This window comes from Odontesthes bonariensis, chromosome 11, assembly GCF_027942865.1.
Source record: "Odontesthes bonariensis isolate fOdoBon6 chromosome 11, fOdoBon6.hap1, whole genome shotgun sequence".
NCBI lineage: Eukaryota > Metazoa > Chordata > Actinopteri > Atheriniformes > Atherinopsidae > Odontesthes > Odontesthes bonariensis.
The window spans coordinates 10,948,090-10,973,478 of record NC_134516.1 but is presented as its reverse complement, the minus strand read 5'-3'; the positions used below and the strand labels follow the sequence as shown (position 1 = coordinate 10,973,478).

General features: G+C 42.9%; 1 protein-coding gene across 2 annotated transcripts in view; it reads left to right on the top strand.

Moving 5' to 3' along the window:
- Positions 1 to 540: 540 nt before the first annotated feature.
- LOC142391618 (uncharacterized) overlaps positions 541 to 25,389 on the top strand; it is a 73,813-nt gene continuing 48,964 nt past the window's right edge. For both annotated transcript variants that reach the window (XM_075477513.1, XM_075477509.1), the window contains exon 1: positions 541 to 750. The gene's annotated coding sequence lies outside the window, so the exon portion shown is untranslated. The remainder of the gene's footprint in view (positions 751 to 25,389) is intronic.

The window sequence follows — 25,389 nt, the reverse complement described above, 5'->3', positions numbered from 1 at the left end:
TCATCCTGTTGAGTTTTGTTTTTATTTGCTTTGTTTTTTGTTGGTATTGTTGATTGATTGAATAGTGAACCATACATCTCCAGTATCTTGTTGCTTGAATACACGGTTTTAATACACTGTGTCCTTATGACGGCGATGCCTGTGGATGTTCAACCTCCCCCACCCAAAAAAAAAAAAAAAAGTCACATCAGTACCACTTGAGAGAGCAGACAGCACCCGCCTCACCTGCAGGCGACCGAAGCGTAGCAACTCTTCACTGCTCCACCTCCCTCTCATCTTCACCCCCCTCGCCCCTCCTTCCCACATTATCACCCGCCCTCCCTCTCCTCCTCTCTCCTCTCCGAATTTCCTCAGCAACAGCCACACCCCGGTGTTTCAGCTCTGCGGGGACAGAGTTTTTCTCGGTCATGATGGTGGAGACGCAGAGGCCCCCAAACCAACAGTGACTTGACATTTCGCTCTGCGTCTGATGGCGCGCACGGTCCGGCACCATGTCAGCATCCATCAGCGTGTGTTTCTTTTGGATGGATGGGTGCATGCATCTGTTGCACATCTTCGCCCCAAAGATGCCGCACTGCACATGTGTCATTCAGACCAAACCCCATCGCGCCCATACTGGTGCACTTACGGTAGCTTAATTTGCAAGGGGCGGGATCTCAGGGCCCCATAACACTCTCATTGTCACTAGGCTACAGCTCCTCTCACACACACACAAGGGTCTTAGTGCCGCTCAGCAGCTTAAAGCCCCAGGTAAGAACGAGAAAGCTTTGTGTATTATTTACTGGTAAAGGAGTTTTGCTCGCTCAAATTGGCATTAACAGGGAGTTTAGCAGACTTTAACGCAGAACTGACAGTAAAAGTTTTTGTATTCATGCCGGCATTTAAGCCTGCTAATCCTCAACTGCGGTGAGTGAGCGCGTTTTGGTGTCATGTGCAGTTATGTAGTGCGATACGATTTTTCAGACATGATTCCTCAGTTTGATGCGTTAAAATCTCGCTTGTAATTTACAATTTTTTTTTCCATTTTTTTTAATGAAGATTAAGGATAAAAAAAAAAAATTAAAAAAGGAGCTCAATCGTGTGAGTGGAAAATGTGGGATTTATTTGCGGTGAGGTGTCGCTGTCTTGCTGCGTCCCCTGGTTGCGCCGCGCTCCGCTGCTGCGCCTTTTGTTCTGGTCCACGCCTCTTTGGTGCTGAAACCGGCGCTGCGCCCTGCCACATCCACTGCAGCAAAGCACTCAGCCGCACGTGAAGAAAAGGAAGTCAATTTAATGTGCACAAGTATAGGTTTATGGAATTCTAATCATCTCAGTGCGCATTTTCTAGTATACGTCCTTTACCGGTGGCCGTGCCTGGCGCATGTGGGAGTAGGCCAGCCCGGGAGTAACACCTTGCATCAGCAAAAGGTTGCATCGCTCCCAGATCACATGCATTTTTAATAAGGGTCACGCAGTTAACTCTGTTGTGATACGCATTTATGTTCTGTGAGATCCTTCCTGTTGGATTGCAGTGTGTTTTCTCATAAATGCCCTGCAGTAGATAAAGGAAAATGTGCAGACCGCATGCCCAGCCTTCCTCCTGTCAGTGCCGCCCCAGCTTCTCCTTACAGACGAGATGCATGAGCCGTAGATTTCCCCGAGACTGGATGTGAAAGGGGAATGGACTCTCACGCGAAACTGCACTCTGATCTGTGTGTTTGCGCATTCCAGTTGCAATCCCGTAAGACCCTGGCTATGACAAAAGATAGGTAATGAAAACAGTGCCTTCACAAGCATGATGGATATTGGTGTGTTTGCTCATGCCTGTGCAGGAACTCGGGGGGGGGAAAAAAAAAAAAAAAAAAAAAAAAAAAAGCCAACAGGAAGTAGATATGGACTTTTATATTATGTGGCATTATGAGACTGGAAGATTAAAAAATGAACATCCAAGAAAGTCTTACCAGAAATTGATTAGATTTATAGATCATTTCCCATGTGCTGGGGAGCCTAATTGAGTTCACTGTTGCAGCTCTTCGCTGTGCATTGTAGAAACACAAATATAGAACACATGTGAATGAGGCTTGTTACGCAAGACGGCGACTGGAAACAACCCCTTACTCCAACATTTAATGTAGATTAAGTGTTTCTTAACTTGGGCCAAATAGAAGCTGACAGAGTGCATTAGGAGAGCAGGCAAGTTGTGTATCAAGTTTTGCCTACAAGCCTCTGTCAGACCAGATTGGACTGAGTCTAATCACTGGTGGAGTAATTGAAATGACCTTAATCAGGAGAGAACAGGTTGGGTTTGAATCCACCTGCAATTCTTTTCCAATTCTTAGGTGTCCGGGTGAATTTTCTGTAGGAGGCTTTACATTTAGACACGTCTTACTTTTCCAGCCACCGGGAAACCCAATCCACCTCCCTCCCCGCACCGTGTTTAAGCATATTTCCCCAGTGTCATTCCTGGTTAGGTGTACAGTCTGGATTCCAAAAACCTCGGAAGCCCCGATGCACTCCTCTGAAATTAAGACACGCCGTCTTGGCTGCTGATCCGAAATGGGAAATGATCGCAATGGAGGAATGTTTGGGGTAAAGATCAGCTGCTGGAATCGTTTATGGGTAGATGTGAGCTCGCTCAGGTGGAGAGCACCTACTGTTTGTCTGGTGTCGGTGAGGAGGGGCGGAAGCACAGTGCGCCGTTGTTGTGGTGTTTCAAGACACAGGATGCATGTCTGTTCCTCGCTGTTCCGCATGTCTGAGGCCTTTTTACGCAACAGATGCCTAATGGGAGCTGGCATAACTGTGCTTTAGTAGGTAATTAAGTCTTGACTGTGAGAAGGACCTAATCTAATTCACCTACGTCAGAGAGGCCCGCTGACCTGCATATGGAGCAGACATGCCTTACCAAACACACCGCGTCTGTAGTCATTTTGGTGGCAAAAACGGTGTAAAACACCCAATGGTTTTTGTTTTTTTCACACAGCATCACACTCAACCATCATGGACAATCTGCATTCCAGAACCAGCTCGAAACAGCGTGCATCTGAGGATCTGTGTCGAACCTGAGCATGAGATTTCAAGCAAACAGCAATTTCTTTGGTGCTAAAAACCACCCTGTGACCTCCTTGGCACAGGACGGGCTCTGTAATCATTCATCCACGCGGTTTGTCCTTGCACCAGAGCCCCATCAATGGCTGACTAACGGCAAGCTTCCCAAACTAGCCCTGACAGCCAGTGTCACATTTCATTCCTCACGGACGATGCCTCTCGACAGAGAGGACACTCATGCAGGGTAGTCCGACACTCAGTTATTGGCATCTATAATATTCTCTGATGCTTTCACTTCCTGTCCGGTGTTTTAACCACGTTAGGTAATCTGTGAGGTCAACATTGTGCATAGAGAGGCTCGAGAATAGAGACATTTTTCTCTGAATTTACCAGTCAAAGGTTGGCTTGGTTCCAGTAAATCCGCTCCATGTTGATCCATGTGCCTCAATCTTCCGTGTCTCCTCTAGACAGCTTTCTGTTTGTTTTTTTTTTTTTTCTTGGAGCAGTTTGGACGCATTCCATACAAAAACTCAGTTGTATGTTCACTCTGAGCTAAAGCAGGATGTTTATGTGTCTCCGTCTTAGTGAGGTAATGACATTGTTCAGCTTTTAACTTGCTGTTAGTGGGTTCACACCCCTAATTGACACCCAAAACTGCAAGCAACTGGGCTGCTGACATATATGTGGATAATTTTATGGCGTGGTTTATGACTGCATGTTGCCAGCTGGTTTCTGAATGGGTTTCAATGTGAATGAAACCCTCAAACTTGGCTGGATTTGATTGGCTTTGTGAATTTCAGTCACCTGAATTTGTGTTTAAGGGTCAGATTATTGTCTAAATGAAACACCATACAGCAAAAAACGTGGACATCTATTCGCTGAAACACTGTGTTCTAATGATTTTTTTTTTTCAAAATGACAGGAAATAATGCATTGTTTAAGTTTGTGTTGTTTCCTCAATTTATACATTTTTTTTGCCATGAAGCTTAAGGTCTTGAACATACAAAATGGGAAAGATACGTTTCTGCTCCCTCAATGAGCAGTTCACTTTGTCCATGTGTAGCCAAAGCTATTTTAAGATGGAGCGGTTGTACTTCAAGCAGCATATGTTAGGCTGGCCGTATTTTTTCGGACTATGACCTGGGCCAGCAGTGGGAAGAAACCACAAATGGGCCTTAGCTTCTTCCTGAATGGGCCGTGGACCATGCTTAGCCTAGCGCATCAGCTCAACTACGTAGTGCTGAGCTTTTATGAATTCCAGATGTGTAAGTTAAACAGCGAGATTGTTTTGCTCCTCATCCCTTTTGCAAACAGCGCACTGGCAGCGACTTTACTCGAATACAGAGTGAAGTGCGCTGGAGAACTGAAAGAGGCTCATTGTTGGAGTCCATGTATTGTTAAAACATACAGACTCTATCAAGTTTCTCCATGCTTTTTTTGTGAGCTTTCTCAGTGGCATCGCAATGTATAGGTTCCAGTTCATCCATTAAGGGGAAACGGTTGGATAGTCATGGAAGTAATTCCCCAAGGATTCAGGGGAAATTGTCTCTCAGAGCTTGAAGCTATAAGCCAGAACATGTCCTAAACTGTGTTAGTGCGGATGCTTGAGTGCATCTGCCGGTCAGGGCCACGTTGGGGATGAATAGACAACCCCCGGTACATGGGAACGTAACACACAGAAGGACTGTGAAGCCAGTGTGAAATGAAGAAACAGATGGATGGCATGAATGTGTCAGTGGCACATCAGGTTCTCTGTTCGTCTGTTTTTGACTAGATTGTATGAACACAGCAGCTGACTGTGTGCAGTGGACATCCTGGCTGGCTTCCAGGAAGGGATTTTACTGTGACCACCGCCGAATGTGCCTGAAGGAGGACTTAAGAGCCCTGATCATCTCTCAAATGTAATGCAGATAAAGGAAGATAGATATGCTGGATGGGATTTAATTGATTTATCCAAATAAATAAAAAATCTAGTTGGTTGTTCAATTAGTTGGTTTGACAAAGATTTATCTTTTCCAGACAAAGGTGCACTAAATGTACTTATGCTCCTTGTTATAAGAGTCAATTACTTGCAAAAACAGTCAACTGGGTTGATGATAAATAAGACATTTTTTAACACAAAAGAAGATTTGAATATTTTGATTCTCAATACAAACACTCTGAAGCATCATTTTGAATTTTGGTAAAATACTACTCAGTAACTGACACAGTCTTATGACCCAACAAATTGTTTTATTGAGTCAAAAGATGAACGTACAACTAAAATGCCAGAGAGTTGCAACCTTAGATTAACTGTACATCTTTAGGTTTGTACGACCGGCTTTGATTGACACATTCAAGTTTGCCTCTCTACGCATTGTTATCACTTTAGCCACCGATTGCCTTCATCTAGAGGCATTATGAAGTCCAAAAACTGCTGAGGGATTCTAATCCACTTCAACTGTGCTAAATTGTAAATGTTAACAGGCTAAACTAGGAAAGTAATGGGGCAGAAGAACACACTGTAGCCTGAAAGAGATCATTTTCAATATTTCCCAAATTCCAGTCTAAACATGGTCCATTTTTGCTCTGAAATTGGCTAAAGTTGGCATTTCTCAGCCCAGCTGACCAAAAAAAAACACATTCTAAAAACTCTGATCAAATTTGACATGGTCATTAAGGCTAACTACCTGGGTAATAAGACAACAGTAGAACACTGGAAAGTTTTTTTTTGTCTAATTTTGAATAAAAAGCGACACTTGGATATACTGGCTATAAATAACTAGACCGTGAGAATTCAGCGTTGTGCTACTCCCTGGAACACGTTTTTGCCAGTTGCTTACACTTTCCGGAATTAATAAGTAATACAAACAAAGTAATCTGAAAACACTGTTCTGGAGTTGCAATGATTTACTGAACAAACAATCAAGAGAAAATGTGTTATTTTCAAGTTAAAATGATGGAAATTTGGGCTTCCAGCTTCTTTTCCTGGTTGTACATGATAGTCAATTCAATTCTAGGTTTAGAAATGTTGCAGAAAGTAAACAGAACACTTAAACTATGTAATATTATGATAGACTGTCTTCACTAAATGCTTCATGTTTTATGGACCACGCAATTAAATGATTGAATAAAACCAGGAAAGTAGATGAATTATGAAAATAATCACCCTTGTACTACATGCTGTGAGCCCCTCATTCACAAATATCCTTCACCTCGAAGTGTCTGTATTGTTTTGAAGCACTGACCGTGCCCACTGCTTTATTGGGGCCATCAAGGGCCCCCCTCACCACGGCAACGCCTGCCATGGAAACCAGTTGCTGAAAGGAATGACCCTTTTGAGTACCAGTGTGTGGACCTTCTGTGTAGCTCTCTGTAGTAAAGAGGATACGGGCAGGAGCCTAGAAAATAGCACTCTTTTCTGTCCATCTTGACCCAAGAATACACAGAGTGCAACAAAACCTTTGACCCCCTCGGCACACCGCAGTCCCCTGATTGCTGTGTCCATTTCTGTTATCGTCTGTGCTTGATGGTTTCAGTTGCAGAAAATGAGAAATCACTTTTTCTTCGTCTCTTTTTAACTGAGACTTATGTCTCTTGTAAGTAAAGGCAACCGCTGCTCGGCATTAAAGGGCCGGGTGACGTTGACTCATCCCCAAGGTGCTGTCTGTTGAAGGTCGGTTTGAAGGCTCGTCTGCCTCGGGTCACCTCGTTAAATCAGCTAGCATAAATCTTGGTGGAAAAAGGAGCCATCGGCTGTGTTTTGGAGTATTAGCAGATGTTAGTGAGTGGCCTCGGGGAAAAGAAAGTGTTGCTCTTCACCATACTGAGCTTTGTGACAGGGCGAGGTTTGTATTTCTGGATGCCATTGACCCAGTGGAGTTAGCCCTTTGAATGCTGACAGTGGCTGGTGATAAACAGGTGATAAACTGAAGAGCCTGAACTCCCAGTTCCACAGATGTCCACTTGGTACATCCGCAGTGCTTAAAAGTCATTGACTCACCGTATGGCCAACGGTGTCAAGCGTTGGCTCAGTCTTGTGGTGACCTTGAGGTGAAAAACTGAACAACACTTGGCAAAGCAAAGCAACGCAAGAACACGGCAGAATATAAGAAATGCATCAATGAAATGAAATGATATTTCAGAAAACATCAGTACCCCCTGAGCCTTCTTGTCACACCACGAGTACCCCCTCACACATACAACGCGTGCGATGATTCTCCAAAAGTAGAGCAACACAGTGGTTATTAGATGAAAATCATTTTATTTAATATCCTTAACTTGAACATAAAATTCTCAGGCTTTCTCTCTCTTTTCTTTTAACCTCAGTTGAATTCAACATAAGAATAAAAAACATTTTCTTGGAATATAAATAATTAACCAAAATAGCATAAATACTAAATGAAAATAATCTTCCTATTTTATCTAACTTAAACAAGTAACATTTCTCTCTTTTTTAAGAATACATGAACATAACTCATTTCTCTGTCTTTTTAAGAATACATTAACAGGCCTAACTCAGGCAACATTCATCACAAAACTGGAGTCTCCTTCATAAACAGTCCTCCATAAAAGTGTGACGCCTTAATAAATAAAAATTTAAAAATTAAAAAAAAATTCCCTGTGCGCCGCGTACCCCCTGCAGTACCTCCACGTACCACTAGGGGTACACGTACCACAATTTGGGAACCACTGCCATAGACAAAACGACTTTCAAACTATACAACGCTTGTTTGTTTTCTGTTCTTAAATGCGTTTCCTGTTACATTGTAATGGAAGGCTAAACTGTCCTTGAAATCCTTTAACAATAAAAATTCCTTCTGTTGGAAAAGCCAATGAAGCTTTCGCACATGGGAAAATGACTTGCCACAATGCAGTTTTTTACATATTATTTTACTCATGCTCCATATGTTTTGGCATGTATATAAAATCTAGCCCCAGTTTCCCTATAAACCTGATAGTCACTCGTTTTACAAGTTTCAAAGACCGAATGATGAACACAGCCAATTCTGGTCGGTGATTGAGTCTCATAGGAACCTATCTTTTTCAACCCCCCCCCCCCCCCCCCCACACACACACACACACACACACACACACACACACACACACACTAAGCTGTCTGCATTTCTCATACACGAGTCTGGGAGCCAACATTTTACTAATTTTCCGAGCATTAAGAAGTCTTTGCGTAGATTACTGTTGGTCAACCTCCTGTGTCAGTTAGATCTTGAAAGCAATGAGGGAAGCTCATTGCTGATACCAGCATGTTTTTTTTCAGACATGAAGTACAAAGCAGATTCCCATGGTATGTGCCCTGATATCATCTCTGTCATGTCTACAGTAGCATTAGGCCCGATTGCCATCTCAGGCCTGCTCCTCTGCTGTGTTGCGTTCACATTTCACACAATGTTCGGTAAAAAAATATCTCAAGACGGGCAATTCAGCGCTCCCCATCGGCAATGTTTAAAGCCACCGGCTTTTGCCACTTCCACCGTCTGAGCGCCACAGGGCGCCAATTATTGATTCTGTCTTTCCAGAGCCTTCTTTCCCTCGGCTCACCTAACCCCATACGGGGAAGCGGGTGGAGCGGGAGATCCCCTGTGGATCTGCATGCCCACATTCAGATGCTAATCCGACGCCATCTGCTTTTCTACCACAGAGGGAGGTTGTATGTGATGCCTTTCTGTCCATGGCTGCTATGAGGTAAAGGGAGGAAAATCCCTAAGCAGGCTGTCCTTGTCAGGGCTGCCAGGCTGCTTGCTCCCTGTTCCCACCCTGTGTTTTCCTCCACGCTATAGAGGAGGTTGAGGAAGAATCCACATAATGCACCTCCTACATCCTAGGGCAATGGACCCTTGCATAATAGACTTTTTTTTTTCGGCGTGACCCCTCACATCGCTCAGTCAAAGAGCCCTCTGGCCAGATGAGTTAATCACTCCTGTCGCTGTGTTGTGGGCTGGTCGAAAGTGCCAGCTGATCAAATGAAGCGGATGTGATTTACAAGTACTTTCAGAATAGTTGGTGTTTGGCTCCCACTTGTTTGAGTGGGAACACTTCTCAGACTTGTTTTCAGAGAGGCTGCACCTCAACTGGTGTGTGTGTGATTTAAAAAAAAAAAAAAACTTTTTGCTTGGATTTGCAGCTCCTGGATGACATAATTTAGCATATTTTGGCAGTTGCTATTGGATGTTCCACTTTGTGGCTGTAGCGTGTATTCAAAAGGCAGTTCTCTCTTCAACATTACATTATATACCCTCTTCGGTTTATTCTTTACTTTATCCTTCAGTGGAGGAAGCCAAATTGTAGCTTTAATCCGCCAAAAAAAGACTTCTGCGGCTCTTTTATGCTCAAATTTATCCCCCAACTGTTTCACTCTGGGAATAAAGGGGCAATTTCCAGCTAAAACTATATAAAGAAACTCTATTTTCAATTGAAAAATTAAGGGGAAAATTCTGCCCTGTGTTCATACTTTTTAGGTCAAAGTTATCAACGGGGACAAAAAAAAAATGCATTGGAATCAATTTGAGTAAGTGTTCAAATTGGCAGAGTAAACCTGCTTGTTCTAACAGAGTTAGATTTTTATGTGACCCAAAAGAAAAAAGGGGCCACTTTCTATTCTTTTGAGCATACATATCTGAGGCTGTGGTTAGTTTTCCGTTTTGCACATGTTTGTTCTGTAGAGTTAGCAGGCAGCCAGACTGAATCGGGTTTTCAGATTGATAACATACCCAGCAATTTTGGTAGTTAAGCTCTCAGTCTGGTCTGTCTTTTCTTCCAGTTAATTTTAGGTGAGTGGAACAGTATCCCGACGATTACATTGTTTATGGAATCCACAGATTCATTTGGTGTTGTTCCACAGCTGGGATTTCTCCCATCAATGGAAATGTGGAGGCTTTCCATCGGCAGGGGACTATTTACAGCAAAGGTTTTTGCCCTCGGTTGACAGTAGGGAAGTCAGCGTTGTAACCAGCACTTTCCCAAAAGTGGACTTCTGTGTTATCTTCCTGCTTCTGTTCTTATTTTCCATTCTTGACTTAAAGGGATAGTTTGCCTCTTTTGACATGAAGCTGTATGACATCCCATATTAGCAATATCATTTATGAAAATTTTCTTACCCCCCGCTGCGTCCTGTGAGCCGAGTTCCAGCCTCGTTTTGGCGTTGACGAAGGTAGTCCGGCTAGTTCACTAGGGCTTAAAAAATAAAGCGTCTTGCTTCTCAAAACAATATGTATATATATAAAAGTCAGACCTCACAATCGCTTGGCGCTATTTTTGCCTCCCTTCATATCAATGTGTTCAGCCACCTGCCGATAGCCGCACCTGTTACGGTGTTTACTGCTCGGTCTGCTCTTCGGTCTGCACGGTTCACACAGCCCGTAGTGATACGAAGGTAGAGAGAAATAGCGCCAAGCGATTGTGAGGTCTGACTTTTTCTGGCTAACGATTTTGTGATGCAAATGTATTACTCTTTTGAACGCAGATTGTTTTGAGAAGCAAAACGCTTTATTTTTGGGACCCCAGCCAACTAGCCGGACTACCTTGTCAACGCCAAAACTCAGCTGGAACTCGGCTCACAGGACGCAGCAGGGGGTAAGTCAATGTTCATAAATGATATTGCTAATATGGGATGTCATACAGCTTCATGTCAAAAGAGGCGAACTATCCCTTTAATTCAGCTGGTCAAATGGGAGTTACCTACCACAATCCTCATTACTGTCCACAGTCGAGCGCAAATTTTTAAAGTAAGTTAACCTCTGCCTTTAAACCATCTGCCTTCAGTAGACGCCTTGTATTTTTTTTATGAGGAATATGCCCACGACCCTGTAAAAGATATAACAGTTAGCAAGTGGGTCGTTAACATTTCATCACATGACAATCTGTCAGTGGCAAAAACAAGCATATTCACAATGAAAACTGTTTCGGATATGCCGCTCTTGTTCAATATTGGAAGAAATTTTCTCCAGATTTTACTCCTAATAAGGTTGCGGTTAAAAAAAAAAAAGATCGAAATGTTCCGGATCAGAAAAGTGTACCGCTTTCTCACCCTCACAAATCTGTCCAATTAATGCACGAACATTCCAGGACGCTATCAGATATAGCCTAACGACGATGGCTCTCGAATTATCAGACGATATTTTCGATATGCTGACAATGGATGTACACGCCAAACCTCCTCGTTCCGTAGCGGCCAGTCTGTTCTGCACTTGCACAGAGCTAAATCCTCCTCATGTCAAAGAAATGGAAACACAACAATCTTACTTTACCCACCTGCTCTGGATTCATATTGCTGGATGAAATGTTGTTTTCTAGCAGACACGACTGGTGAGGTTTATGCCCCATATATACACACAGTACCCTGCCCTTCCTATGCTTTTTATTCTCTCAGCACAGATCATATGAGAATCTACGAGAGCTGATACAAACAGCAAAAGTAAACCCCTCAGATGCTAGATGCCGACTCCTTCTCCCACCAGCCTTTATCTCCCCTCATTCTCTCAAAGCCAGCTATTTCCTGCACTGGGCGGCATCCCGTCGACAGACACGTGAAGCAGTTCTGATCAGAGCCACAAAGTGCACGGAGCTGGAGATTGGAGACGCTTTTAATCTACTTCCACATCTGAGCAATGAAAATACCAGCTGCCCTCGGTCTGGTTGAGCCGGGCCCTGCATCATTCTGTCTGCATGTGGCTCTACTTTTGGTGTGCGTTCCGCATATGTGTGTGTCGAGACTGGTTGCGTTAAGCCAAAGTGACACTCAGTCAGTTGCATCGGAGACCACGTCAGTCTGCCGCAGAGCTGGCAGCTCCGTGAATGCTGATGATGCAGTGACACCAGCGCTGCTCGGAGCCTCTTCCTGACGGATGACCTTACCTGCACTGAGGTGCTCGCTCTCTCTCTCTCTCTCTCTCTCTCTCTCTCTCTCTCTCTCTCTGACTTTCTGCGACTCTGGCTGCGTCATCACTTTCACTGCAATAGCAGCACAATTTTTGATTAAGCCCAATTTTTTCAACACAGATAGTTTGTGATTTTTACTATTTCCAGGTGTTTTGAGGTTGTTCCCTTGATGTGTTTGCCTGCACTAAGTTCTGAAACGCTTTAATTATTCCCATCTTGTTTTGACAATTAGGCTGTGCTCATTTGTCAAACAGTAAAATGCCAACCCAGCTTTACTCGGGACTTTTTGACTTTGAGCTGGATGGTGATCATTCGCGATGAGCTCATCATCTACATTTCGTTGATCGAGGTATCCCCCCCACACACACACTTAAGTAATCAAATCGAGCTTGAAACTTTGCCCGTGTGTTTGCAAATAACCTGCAAGAGTGAACGCGACACGGGGAAGATGATTAATTACAATTCAAAGTCGATTAAAGTCGAAGCAGAAACTTCAAATGCAGTCTCAGTGGTGATAAAAGGTTTGCAAGTTTTTCCATGTTACTGCACTTTTATGGCCTCAAACCTCTCCAGATTTTCACGCGTCTTTAACACAAATGTAGAGAGTACCCAAGAACAGTAATCAGACAAAAATATTGCACTTGGTATTTTATCTTTAGAGGGGGAAACTGTTTTTAATCAGTGTGATGACTATCGGCCTGGAAAAAGCTCATAAAACCTCTCTCAGGGGTTTGAACTCCACCAATCCACAGACTGTTTGCAAATGGACCGTTGTATCCCTTCCCATGACGACCAGCAAAAACCACCTCTTGAGCAAAGTCTACTTCTCTGTGAGGTCACAAAAGCTCATTTCCAAAGTCGCTAAAAGCCTCGCTCACATTTGCTAACGTTTACTCTTGCGCCGAACACCAATGATGTTCCCGCTTTGTCGACAGAAGAGACAAAAGTAAGAAGAAGCCGTAGAACATGGTGGCAGCGGTATCATGCTTTGGGCCTGTTCAGCTGCATCTGAGTCAGGATAGCTTTTCATCACTTATCAGTTCTGAACCATTCCCGCACAATTCCAAAGGAAAATGTCACGGGAATTTGGTTTTGAAATGAATCTCGAGAGAAATTGCAGCAAGAAAATGAATTTGCGGCAAGAAAGTGTGCGTCAGCACAAAAGCCGTTTGAACTAAGAATGATTACAGTAAAGTTTAGAGTAAAGTCCGTGTCCTGTCCTTGATTGTATTGTAGAAGGACCTGCAGTGAGCCGTTCGTTTTGAGAAAACCTACCGACGTCTTAGAGTGAAGCTGTTCTGTATGGAGGGATTGGACTAAAATCTGTCCAAGCACATGTGCCACACAGCTCAACAGTTACCAGATGTGATGCAGTTATTGCCGCAGAGGAGCATCACACCACATAACGAAAGCAAAAACAAAGCAGTTTTCTCTTTATCTACTTGTGTTTCCCAAACTTTCAAGCAACGCTGCAAATCATCGAACTCAAAATGTTCTTAAAGTTTGTGCCTTTTTTTTCCTCAGCTTAATTTATTCTCAGGTTGTTGTTTTTTTTACCAGGATGCTTTTAAAGAGATGAAACACAATAGGCTTTTAAAAGTGAGTTCATAGTGCGCCAAGCTTTTCATTTTACTTGCATCAGCTCTCTGCCAGTGATGAGCTCCACCATCACCATCCTCCTTTCTTCCTTCTTCTTTCAACTTTGTTTGCGAATGGAGTCGTAACCATAGTGACTCATTTTGGTGTCATGGAAACACAGTGCTGTCGATGCAGCCCTCTTGAACCCCACGCCAACGTGGAGCCCGCACATCGTCCCCAGCTGTGCAGTAAAAACATTGATCAGATTAAAGGTTAATCCATCGCTGTAATGTAGGGTGTTTTTGTGATTAGGAGTGAGTCGGCGACCTCGTTTTGAAGTATTTCATTAGACATCCAGGAAGAAAAAGCCAGAAGAGTGGGAGACTTTGGGAGAAAGTTTCAGCTTGGATAGAATCTCAGACCCGAAGCGCTTGGCTCCAGACGATAATCCTGACAAATCCTTTTATTTTCATGTTCTGTTATGGAACACAGCGGCAGATCTGACTTTACAGAGGCCACAGAAGTAATCAGGGAGACATGTCCTGAGTTGCAGCTGCCTCCAAGCATGTAAATGTCAAAGTAAGTTAATGATGAATGACCTCACCCTTGAGTCCCTCAAGTGAGGGAAGTCATTACAACTTCACCACACCAAAACCTTCTATGGTGCATTGAACCTGGGATGCTGTGGTGCTCTTAATTCTTAATAACTTAAGCTTCAGTCTTCACTTCATCCTTTTTTTTTTTTTGTTAATGGAAGTTGGCACGTGATTCCGATGCAACATGCTCCTTCCTCATCTTCTGAGGCCCCCGAGGGGCCTGAACTTGTTATTACCTCCCCCTTAATACCATCCAGCCTCTCACTCTGACCACAATATTGCTGTATCACTTACGCTAATAGCCTGCACTTAGAGCACCTCAAGGTGAAAGCCTCTCTGAGAGGCTTCCTGTCGACACAGGAAAACGTCAGGCCTATCAAAGTGGACCGCCTGCGTTTGCTATTAGAATGCAGCTGAAGAGGCAGCCTGTTTGAGTTGATTGATCAGGAATGCCCCCCTACATTATCACTCATCCAGGAACTTTCAACACCACAGCTTAAGAAGCTTCTTTGTTTCTTGCCCGTGCCGCTGTAGCTCATCATTACAAAGCCATTCCATTCGCTGCCAGTCTTGGCTGGGATGCTCTTGCAACTTGTAACCTCCCGACTACAAATTACTTGGACATGTAGTCCTTCTAATTCCAAGCAGCCATTCATTTTTTTTTAAATTCATTTCAGCATGAAATCCTCTAATCGCTTGGCAGCCTTTCTTGCTTTTTCCAAGCCCGCATAGCTCACAAGCATTTGGGAGTGCCCTCTGGGAGGCCCGCCAGGCTCGATTTCTCACACCTTTCGCACTAAATGACACAGGTTTATATTTGCATGCAATCATAGCAAGTAAGTGTGCAACCAAAAAACGAGAGAAAGAGCACAAGAAGCGAGGAAAAAAAGGTGAGGGAAATATATTTGATGCTTTGCAACTCGTAAAAACATGCACATCTATATGTCTATACATGCATGCACAACCACGTCCTATCATTTGAATTACAGTTTAGGAATGCTTTACATAATGGGGCAAAAACTGCGATTTAAAATGGCTATTGATTTAGTAATTGAGTAAAATATATATTTGATATCCCCTCTGCTAAATAATGCCTGATACTGTAATCTACATGAGCTTTGGTTCAGACGGGGTGATCAATTTCAATATGTATTGCAGTGATTTTTAGTCAAAATTGAGTAAGATTTTAATCTTTTTTTTTCTTCTTTTTTTTTTTTAAGTCAGAGAGTCAGAGAGAATGCAGTGTGTTTTTGGAGTTGTGCAGGCAGAAATGGAACAAGAAAGGGGAGGCAGGAGTGCAGGCTGCCCACCTCAAACTTCTCTGCGAGGCTCTCTGTGTGCCTTGCTGCTCTTGGACTCCCGTGCGGCATTAAAATCAGATTGCAGAATGATGGGAAAAGACCAATGACTGCCTCTTTATTAAAGTAACAATTCATAGTTTTACTGCTTTCAGAACAACTGTATAACCTCCAGAAACAGGTGTCACCAACCCAATTAGGACTGGAATTTTCAAAAGCGCCACTGTAGTTTGTGCAAAAAAAAAAGAGGAAAAACACAAAACAGCCATTAACTGTGTGAAATACGGGAATCTGTTGGTGTACAACTTGTTTTTCATACCATTCAGATTCGAACAAAAGTCACCGGCTGCTTAGAGCTTTGGAATAACGGCGTGCTTGGTGTTGGAAAACATGCAAAGCCACTTGGTAGTGGCAGAGGATTTGCTCGCTATAAAAATAGATGTCAAAACACAACACGTTGTTTTTTATTTATGATGAGAGGGTGGTGCTTGCAGTCCCCCCCATTCAGCACGGCCAAAAAATCAACATCATGTGTACTCCCGAGCACTCCGCCATGACTCATTCTTGTTTGGGGGATGGGAGGAGAAAGAAGGAGGAGGAAAAAAAAAAAAAAGTGTCCGCCTGCTTGTTTTGGATGCTTTACTGACGGGGCGGTTTCCCATGCAGTGCCTGAATGAAAGACTTGCCCCATAAGGCTTTGACAGTTGTTGACTTCCAACTCGGAGGCGTGTTTATTGGTGTTAACACTTGGCTGGAGTGTTTGCATGTCAGGCCGCTGACCTGCCACGCCAGGATGTGGGCTTTTTCTGACACATTTTGCCAAGAAGTATTTTGTATTGCATTCATTTACTATATTTGACTGCATGGTGAGCTGTGACATCCTCCTTCAGTGCAGTAAAAGTCCCGTGCAGCTGCTGCCCAGCCCGACTCTGATGACTTCCAGAAACTTCCGCTCTTCACTAACTGACACGTGTGTCCTCTCTCCTCCAACCCTGAACACTTCAGTCCAATGTCTTGACTGAATTATACGAAAAATCTCACAAACAGTCTAGTTTGGTGTTGTGTCACTTGCTCTTCCAGACATCAATCTGATGGCTGTCTGTCCCCCTACTGCTGCACCTTTAGGACTCTAAACCCCAGTGTCTGACCACTGATGCCTACATCTCAGTGCTCCCCATGTAGGTGCTAATTTGGAACAGATGGCCTGCAGACACCAAGGTTCAGATCTCCCATTAACAGGAAGAGGCTTAGAAACAGGGACATCCCTGCTACAAATTACCATCATTTACCTTTCCTCACTAGTAGCTCGCCCTTTCTATGATCCACAGAGAGATAACATTGTTAGAGAAAGAATCAAGGAAAATACCAAGCAGCAAGAGGAGACAATAATAGGTGTTCCATTTGACTCTTTTGGCATGTTTCACTCTCAGAAAATAAAGTACAGAATTTTACCTTTAGGGGTACAATGGCTTGTCACTGGGGCAGTACCCTCAGAAGGTATAGTTTTCTACCCTTGTGATTTGTACCTTACAGAGACCAATCTTGTACCTTTGGTGGCAATTTTGTACCCTTATACTGAAGTAGCCTAACACAGACTGTCTATTGTACCCCAGCATGTAGAAAAAAGGTACATATATGTACCTTTTACCACTTGAGTACATACATGTACCTTTTGGACCCTCAAAAAGGTACATATATGTACCTTTAGGTCCAATAATTAACCCTAGGGGGTACATTAGTATAGATTGTACCTAAGGGGACAAAAAAGAACTCGTACTGTACCCCTATTTCAGAGAGTGTTGATGCATTGTTTCATTTTCATGGAGTTTCTATGGTCTCTCTGGAGGCAGAGCTGCAGCATCTCTGACATTTCCATCCTTGGTTTGTTTGTACGGTTCGCCGCATTCAGACACCCTGCAGATACAGATAAGGATTGCACACTCCCAGGAAGACGAGAGGACCACTTTTCTATTAGAGAGTGAGCACCTGCAGCACCAGGCGCTGGGAGAAAGCATTGCGATTTTATACCTCAAGAAACAATGGAATACATTGTAATCTCAGCAATTTCCCAGCCACAGGAAACCATCATCTTTTTCTAACTAAATCACTGTTTTAGCCAGACATGAAACAGGCAAACAGTGAGTGAATTGCATAAAATTATTCGGCCGTTTAAGATGACAGAGTAGAAAAAGATTTTTAACCCTTAGATGCATAGGTGGGTCAAAAATGACCCGTATTCATTTCCTATGGAATTTCATGGGAACATTTGATTCTGATCAACTGTGACTGACAGCAATATATATAATATATACAGCAACATCTGATTCATGAAGAAAGTGATACAAGAACTGGGATGTATCAGTCTGTGTATCACACGTATCCCCTATGCAATAGATAGAATAGCTTACGCTGGGAAGAAATTCAAAAGACTCTGGGAGAAAACATTACCCGGCAGTTGTACGGTGCATTCAGAAACACAGGGCGCAACATCACCGTCGACAACTTCTTCACCAGTGTCCCTCCTTTGCGTAGCACCTCCTGGAGAAGGATCTCACTATTGTGGTGACTCTACGGCAGAACAAGCCAGACATCCCTGCTCTGATAAAGGCTTCCAAATCCAGGGAGGTTCACAGCCCGGAATTCGGATTTAATGGCAGCCTCACCGTGGTCAGCTACGTCAGGAAAAAAGAAATGGCTTGCATCACAGAAAAGGGGTGGACGAAAATAGCAGAAAAAAACTGAAGTACTAGGATACTAGAATAAGACCAAAGGAGGTGTAGACGCCATGGACCAGATGTTTGGCACCTACACCTGCAAGCGTCAAACACAGAGGTGGCCCATGGTGCTGTGGTACAACATCCTTGACGTACACTATATTGCCGAAAGTATTCACTCACATTTCAAATAGGAAATCATTCCTGTGTGGACCAAATTATGATACAAAATATAATACAAGGAATTATTCTTAACCAAAATGACAAAAATAGCATAAAAACACATTGATTCTAACACGGGTCATTTTTGACCCACTTATGGAAGAGTGTAGGGTCCTGCCGCTCATGCATCTAAGGGTTAAAAAGATAAAGACGTCACATAGGTTTCAATCTGAGACCCTGATTTTCCTATTGTTGATATGTTCCTTGGATAATGAGGCCTCCTGGAATAATGAGTCCTACAACATAGGTTTTTTAAAGTACAGGGTGGAATAGTTGCAGAAAATAAGAGTTTTTGTAAGCAGATGTGAACGTTATCAACTATCAATGCAAAGTGGCCAAAAAAATCTGAGTCGAAATCAGGCAGATCTGAACACTGACGCGTGATACTGTTCTTTTTTTTTTTCTTCAGAATCCGTGTAACTTACCCTTCCAGTGGATATCCCTGTTTCCTTTGTTCATCAGAAATAAATGCAATTCATCTGTTTGGAAGCCACAGAGACGAGACACAACGTCCTTGCATCTGCCGAACTTTTGTATTATTCCTCAGTTTAAATGAAGCCAGTGAAGGTAATCGTTCAATGCTCGAATTCACTGCGAGCAGGAATGAGACATGGAATACTTCTACTGTTGCCAGAATTCGACACAGCCGGTTGTTTTGGGTCAGACAAATGATGGATTTCAAAGGCAACGTCTATTTAAACTTTGAAAGGCTCTTTTTTTCTTTTTTTTACTACAGCAACACAAATTTCAGTTGCTCAACTCGTCCGTCCTCATGAATACTTAGTAAAGTTTAACAAGGTGAATAGAGAGGGCAGTGTTCCCCATGTGAATAAAAGGCATGTTGTGATTTTTTTTTTTTCCATGGAGTCATACGGGATCTTGTACAGTAGCCTGTGTTTGAGTTCAGCCCAGGGTGTAGGGACGACTTCAAAGCCCGAAGCTGTACCCTGTGTTTAGTGTAAAGCCAGACACGCACAAGCTGGAGCACGCGCATACACATACACACACATAACCTGGCAGGCAGTTAATGTATATAGCACGCACTATACATTGTAAGACAGGCACACGCCCTCAGACAGGCACTCATTTATACAAGTCCATAAAAACAGTTGATTCCGTTCTCACTCCTGAATTCCCCCACAGTCTTAGGCATCAACCCCTTTTCACCCGCCCCCCCTTCTCTTGCTTTACTACACACGCTTCCCTCCACTTCCTTTCTTTTTTTTTTCTTTTCTCCTAAAAAGTCACGAGGCATATTTCACATTTTAGGAATTTCCTGTGTTCGGCCTATATCAGAGAGGAATGACGGCCCAGAAGCAGCGCTCACTCACGCACGTAGACCATCTTTAGACTGTCCACGTAGGAGGGGAGGATGCGTGCGTTTGCTTCCGCATTGGATGCATTGGATGTATGCGAGACATGACACAATATGCCCCCCCCCCAGGAGGCCAATCTTTCTGGGTGGTAGAGAGCAAAATGATTTCCCATCCATCACAGTCAATATTTCACCCAGTGGTGGTCCAGCGGTTGCAAAAGATAGGCACTGGACATTTTCAAGCTTTTTCTGTTCCCGGTTGGGTTTTCATTTTAGTCATGAATGGCCAGCTGGTCATTGAAATGGTGTGACGCCCACTCTTGGCAAATGGACTGCCTGCTATTTGCTCTCAGCAGTAATTGCAAACAAGCAAAGCTGTTTTTGCTCCCAAGCGCTTTTCATGAACTGTGCTGCAGTCGTGCTTTTGAGCAGATAATTGTTGTGCCAATATAATAAAATAAACAGTTACGTTTCCCCAAAACACTCATGGACTAGAGTTCGGATTGCTTGTTATTCTACTGTGAAAAGTAACCAAGCAGGGTTGACCCCCTCTATGGAGTCTAAGGTGTACATGGAAACTGCCTGCATCCAGTAGTACATAAGCCTTCATATTTATTGAAATGAAAAATGCAAATTTCAAACACTTTACTCAATTGATAGTCGGCCATGTTATCAGTCAATAACATGGTTGTGCAATTAAAACTTGAATAAAATGGCAAAATGAATTACTTTAGCACAGTCTACATTTCATATTGATTTTTTTGGGGGGGGGAATTTTATCACTTTTATTGCGCAACAATTAATTATTAGCACCCCTTATAGATGAAGCATTAATGCATTCTGCAAAACCACATCAGTATGCAGCGAGATAGATTACACTCCCTAATCATCTTCCTCCTGAGGGTTGCCTTCAGGCCAAAGCTCAGATTCAGCAGAAACAATGAGCGGTAACCTTGGTTGATTTTTGTTTTGTTTCATCTTGCAAGGCCTCGGGACCACTAGAATAAGGAGGTAGAAGTTTGATGTACTGGTCCGTTTTTTCTTCCAAGACCTCAGCTATGGTCACAAGATTTGCGTAGTGACAGAAAGATTAAGATTACTGGTATAAGCGGCTGACATAAGTTTCCTTACGAGGGGGTGGTTGAGCTCAAGCGTACTGGGGGAGCTCCGGATAGAGCCGCTGCTTCTTCACATCGAAAAGGATTCAGCTGAGGTGGTTTGGGCATCTGATTCGGAAGCCTCCTGGTCTCCTTCCTTTGGAGGTTTATCAGACACAACCGACAGAAAGGATACCCTGAGGTGAACCCAGAACATGCTGGGGGGGTGTTACATATCCCTTCTTACCAGGGAACACCTTGGAAATCGTCTATGAGAGGCTAGAGAGTGTCACTGGGATGTTTTGGGTATGAAAAAGAAACATTTGATTTGTGGTAATTTGTCAATTGAAATGAAGTTTAGAACACAGATCCTCCTGATCAATTTGTTTGATTCATCCCATATCAAAGGAAATTACCTAATCTAAAAATAGTGACAAAGCCATAGCCGATTAAAGTATAAGAGTGTTGTAGGACCGACTGACCACGTCTGAGACGGATTAGTGCGTCCCAACCTTTGAGCAGACAACAGATCAGTGCAGATCTAGGTAATTAGATCTCCACGGTCTTAAATCAAATTGTCTTTGCTTCGAACAAACAACAAAACAAGCAGATGCTGCTGTATTTTCTGCCATTTTAGGCCCGGAAGAAGCAGTTGTGGGTGTGAGTGGACATCAATTCCTTGCCGGAAATGAGTTGCTCGTGCAGTCCTCTTTATCTGAGCAGTGTACTTAGTCAGTCCTTAGTGTGTCTGCCAGACTGAGCGATTACTAGGTAGAGACAGCATTAGCATTGCACTGACTCGAGTTGTTACTGTCATGAGTGTAGCCAGTGAAAAGAAACACAAGAATCAAACGGGTAAATTATACACATTTACCACTACCAAAAATGTTGATCAAAATTAAATTTCTTTCATCATCCTGATCTATTTATCCTTGCATGTGGGTGTAATGTATTCACAAGCACAAAAATCTCTGCAACCATATACACATTGAATGAGTTTGTCCTGAATTTGTCTACATGCAATTGACTAATAGTGAACCCCACCACATTTATGGGTAAAGATCAAATCCAGGTTGCATGTTGTGATGATGCTGCTGAACTTTTGTAAATATGTCTTTAGGGTTTGGCCTCTGCTGTATTGATATTTGACCATTCTTTTCTTAATCTGTGGTGCTCACATTTCACAAGTAGTTCATAGAGTATGAAATGGTCATTTATGTTCAAGAATGATCTTTCAGCCTATATAATGTTCTTTTTTTGGGGGGGGGGGTGGGTTATGCCTTTATTGGATAGGACAGTGGAGAGAGACAGGAAGCAGGGGGCAGAGAGAGGGGGAACAACATGCAGCAAAGGGCTGTCCAATGCGGGACTCGAACCGGGGCCAGCTGCAGCGAGGACTATAGCCTCTTGTACATGGGGCGCCTGCTCAACCCACTACGCCACAGACCACCCCAATATAATGTTCTTTTGAGTCCAGCTTTGTGTTTTGATACAGTGCTTAAAGAGCTTTGCATGTGCCCTGTTGTCGAAACTGATTTCTTGTCTTATTGTCTTCAAAGCTCTCCCTTTACTCTTTAATCTTTCATATCAACTGCTTGCTGCTTTCTCAGCCGTTCCCTCTCTACGATTCACGTCTGTGAAGACTTGTGTGAACCATTTCACTGAAAGGGAAAGTCACGAGAGGTGTTGTGAGATGACCTCTCTTCCCGTTCAGTGAAATCCAACTCGTGCTAATTTCGCAGTTTCAAAAAGCGTGACTCATGGTTTCATAAGAGGTCTGATTTGGTGACAGCTCAGCGGGCCAACTTTTAGGACACGATGATACGACAGCCAGTCTGAATAAACATGAAATCCAGTATAAGTCAGCACCAGTTTTTTGGGGGTTTTTTTTCCCTGCAGAAGCAGATAATGTTTAATTTGTTGTTCTTCAGACATCAGTCATTTGGTTAGAGGTCAGCCTCTATGACAGGGTAATCCGGGGCTAATGTGTGCGTCACCACGTGTGGTCGTGCAGCTTCCGAGACAGCAGGGGTTCTTAAGAAGACTGAGGTAATGAAAAGTTTTCACGCCATAGAGAACCTGACTATACCTAAAACAACATAATAAACAGGGCTATTCTTGCCTGATGCTTGATGTTATGGTGGAATTTTTTTTTTTTGGCACTGTAAATTTGGAGTAATAAGAAACCACAATCCTTCATTCCCGTTTTGACAAGCTCTTGATCTGTGACAGCACTGAAAAATATTCTGATCAGCTGTGAGATCTCTCTTCCGAGATGGATGAAGGGGTTCATGCGTATTACAAAGAGGATGATCCATTTGGTTAATCCTGATCATAGTGAGTTGGGGTCCAGCCAAAGACTTGATTCACAAACCGATTGCGAATACGGCAACGAGATTGACCTACGTTTGATTTAGGATTAGAAGATAAAACTGTATGCTATATGCAGTGACAACATGCACCACAATATAAATATCTGTAAAAACACAGAACTCCTGAATTAATGAGACCTGGTTGCACTGAACAAATGTACACCTAATGTCTAATAGTCCATTTGTCCTGCTTCAACACGGGGAACTAAACGATGTACAACCTTGGCAGAGGCACGACGCTGTTTCTGTTGACAGTTCTGTTCTGGCAGATTGGCGTTAGCACATCCAGCATCTGCTCTTTGGGGGATTAGATGTCCGTGGCTACGCTAGTCGGTCCTGCAGCCTCAGTCTCTAATCAGCACTGGCAAAAGGCCTCCCTAAATGCAGCAGGCGCTGAAAGAGCAGAGCTTTGATTCCTTCTGTCCATCTCCCCTCTCACTGCCACCCAGCCTTCCTTTTCTCTCATCTCTTATTTTCCTCCGTCAGCTCCTTTACCCTCAAAGGGGAAGAAAAAGTAAAAGTTGAATTAAATCTTACATCGAGATTGTTTTTTCCCCTGCGAGTTTAAATGCTACATTTTCTTTCTTTAGATTTGATTCAGTCCTTGATGTTGACAGGTTGATTATAGTCTTAAACTGATGGCTCTCTCTGCCTCTCCGAAACAGGACAAGCTAATGGACGACGTGGATTAGGCCAGACTTGCTCCTTTCCCTCTCCCCCTCTAATTTTTAAGTGGTTTTTTTGGAACCTTATGACTGTATCCTTTATGATTCAGCCTTGCATCTACCTCAGTGGTCTCTCTGGGGTTTGGCGATCGTGTGCGGGAATGTTTCTTTACACCAAACTCTGCTTCTGGTTTGGTTCAAACTACCAATGCGGATGTTAACACCTGCAACAATAAACACTGGCTTAATTTTTAAAACTTGTTCTGGGGTTTGCATGTTATTAAAGCAAAATATTGAAAGAAAAGCAAAGCTTAATCATTTTGTGTGTGTGTTATTTTTTTGTTTGTTTTGGGGGTAGTTGCACCACTTATTGGCAGGTGAAATAAGCTAACAGAGAGAAATTGTTGTGAGGGTGTTCTGGGACATACATAATCGTTTAGATATGAAAATGAAGTATTAATCGGTGTTAATCTGATGTTGCGTTTCTGCACAACTATTAATACAAAGTTTAATTTCAGCTCGAGCTGAAATGCTATTCGGACAGCAAGAGAGAACTAAAACGGTCAAGTTGTAGGAGAAGGAACCAAAACCATTAGCTAAGATGCTAACACGCTCTTCAGCGCTAAAGCAAATGCTCGTAGAATGGTTACCTTTATTACTGATACTGATGTTAGCCAGTGAAGCTAGCAGGAATTACTTAAAGAAATACCAGCACAAAATAGATTTTAAACGGTATGACATTTTATTTATAGACAATAGAGATTTGTGGTTTTTGCATGAACTTTTTTTGTTAATAGTGCGTATTCCAGATTACAGCTATACGATTTAAGTTAGGCGCAGAATCAAATACAGTTTTTGAGAAGTATCTTTCTTGAATGGTGGACTGCCGCAAAAATTCCCCGCGTCATGCCACTTTTCGACATGGGTTACAGCCAGAGTCTGTGTGCACAAGAACCTTAGCACATCTGGTGCCTGTGACTCTGCTTTTTAGCTGAGGCATTTGCAACAGATCGTGTCCAACATTGGAAAGCAAATTGCAACTAAAAAAGCAACTACAAAATAAATATCCCCAAACAAGCATCTGTTCTTAAAGGTTACAGTGTGTGCAGTTGGTGTGGTCACTTCTTTTGTTTTTTTTGGGGTTTTTTTTTTGGTTTCCTCAACAGATGTTCATGGGGAGGCAGCTTGACAAAATTGATATTCTGCTCACAAAAGAACACATTGCTCTTTTCTGATGACATGATTTGGCTACTTTTCCTATGAACTTTAGGACTAAAGTCTTTTTAACTTTGAAGGTACTCGATGTCCCTCTATCATAGTCTGTTTGGATAGGAATAGAAATGTCATCTTTAACCTTGAACTTTTTAAGATGGAGTTTTTTTTACACATTTGCACTCTCATCCTTTAAGCTCTTCCAGTATGCTCATAATGTCTGCGTTTATTCACTTTGACATCTCTGCTAGTGCAGGTGATGAATAGCTACACTGGGACCATTGTGAGTCTCTGCGCTATAAATATATTTCATTTCATGTGGTTTGAGCTTGGAGTAATGAGCAGAGAATTTAAGGCTTTCAGTGCTTCTGGGTTATCTGCTTTTTCTCTAGTAGTCCAGCCTCTGCAGTCAGAACCTC